Below are 2,200 nucleotides of genomic sequence, written 5' to 3' on the forward strand. Positions count from 1 at the left end.
AGTCAGTGTGTGTGTGTGTCAGTGTGAGTGTGAGTGAGTCAGTGTGTGTGGGAGTGAGTCAGTGTGTGTGTGTGTCAGTGTGAGTGTGAGTGAGTCAGTGTGTGTAAGAGTGTGAGAGTGAGAGTGTCTCTGAGCCGAACAGGTATCCCAGATTGAAACCTCTGACCGTTCTCTCTGACTGGCCCGCTCTGACGTAGGGGTGGGCAGGGGCTGAGCTGAGAAGCATTGATCTTACGGCTGGAGGGGAGTGGGGAAGCGGGGAGAGACACGATCCCACAGCACCAGGGCACGCTGAAACATTCCATCACTTCACCAAAGACTTTCCCCTCCGGCCTCTGTGCTCCACAAACTTCCCAGGAGGCACAAGGCAATTGGCACAGAGGCTACAAAGTCTCTCTGCGACCAGTTAAAAGCAACAGTGAGGGGACATAGCATTAAACTGAGGGGTGATAGATATAGGACAGATGTCAGAGGGAGCGTTCTCACTCAGAGAGTAGTGAGGGGTGTGTGCCGGCAACAGTAATGGAGTCGCCAACTTTAAGGGCATTTAAATGGGCATTGGATAGGCACAGGGACGAGTATGGAATAGTGAAGGTTAGATGGGCTGCAGATTGGTTCCACAGCTCCATAAGACCTAGGAGCGGAAGTAAGGCCATTCGGCCCATCGAGTCCACGCCGCCATTCAATCATGGCTGATGGGCGTTACAACGCCACGTACCCGCGCTCTCCCCATAACTCCTTGCGAGATTAAGAATTTATCAATCCTGAAGACGTTTAGCGTCCCGGCCTCCACTGCACTCTGCGGCAGTGAATTCCACAGGCCCACCACAGTCTGGCTGAAGAAATGTCTCCGCATTTCCGTTCGGAATGGACCCCCCCCCCACTCTGATTCTAAGGCTGTGCCCACGGGTCCGAGACTCTCTGTCTGACGGAAATAATTTCCCAGCGTCCACCCTTCCTAAACCATGCACTATCTTGTACGTTTCTATTAGATCTCCCCTCTACCTTCTCCTACTCTAATGAGTACAATCCCAGGATCCTCATCGTGCGTTAGGCCTACCATTCCAGGGATCATCCGTGTGGATCTCTGCTGGACACGCTCCAGTGCCAGTATGTCCTTCCTGAGGTGTGGGGACCAAAACTGGACACTGTGTTCCAAATGGGGTCCCGCCAAAGTCTGAGAAGCACATCGCTGCTATAACATTCCAACCCTCTTTGAGGTCAATTACAAAAATGACGGGGCATGCATTACCTTGGAAGTTACGTGCATTTCCTAATGTGCAACTCATCAGATCCAGGGGACACGTACGGCTTTCGTTTCCTTAATATGACTGGCCCAGTGTCTCAGTGGTTAGCGCTGTTGCCTCACGGCCCCAGGGACCCGGGTTCGATCCCAGCCTCGGGGGGGGGGACTGTTTGTGTGAAGTTTGCACATTCTCCCCGTGTCTGCGTGGGTTTCCCCCAGGTGCTCCGGTTTCCTCGCACAGTCCAAAGATGTGCAGGTTAGGGTGGATTGGCCGTGCTAAATTGTCCCATAGTGTTCAGGGATGTGCAGGTTAGGGTGGATTGGCCGTGCTAAATTGTCCCATAGTGTTCAGGGATGTGTAGGTTAGGGTGGATTGGCCGTGCTAAATTGCCCCATAGTGTTCAGGGATGTGCAGGTTAGGGTGGATTGGCCGTGCTAAATTGTCCCATAGTGTTCAGGGATGTGCAGGTTAGGGTGGATTGGCCGTGCTAAATTGTCCCATAGTGTTCAGGGATGTGCAGGTTAGGGTGGATTGGCCGTGCTAAATTGTCCCATAGTGTTCAGGGATGTGCAGGTTAGGGTGGATTGGCCGTGCTAAATTGTCCCATAGTGTTCAGGGATGTGAAGGTTAGGGTGGATTGGCCATGCTAAATTGTCCCACAGTGTTCAGGGATGTGCAGGTTAGGGTGGATTGGCCGTGCTAAATTGTCCCATAGTGTTCAGGGATGTGTAGATTAGGATTGGCCGTACTAAATTGTCCCATAGTGTTCAGGGATGTGTAGGTGAGGGTGGATTGGCCGTGCTAAATTGTCCCATAGTGTTCAGGGATGTGTAGGTGAGGGTGGATTGGCCGTGCTAAATTGTCCCATAGTGTTCAGGGATGTGAAGGTTAGGGTGGATTGGCCATGCTAAATTGTCCCACAGTGTTCAGGGATGTGCAGGTTAGGGTGGATT

The sequence above is a fragment of the Chiloscyllium plagiosum genome, unplaced genomic scaffold, assembly GCF_004010195.1.
Source record: "Chiloscyllium plagiosum isolate BGI_BamShark_2017 unplaced genomic scaffold, ASM401019v2 scaf_1044, whole genome shotgun sequence".
Lineage (NCBI taxonomy): Eukaryota > Metazoa > Chordata > Chondrichthyes > Orectolobiformes > Hemiscylliidae > Chiloscyllium > Chiloscyllium plagiosum.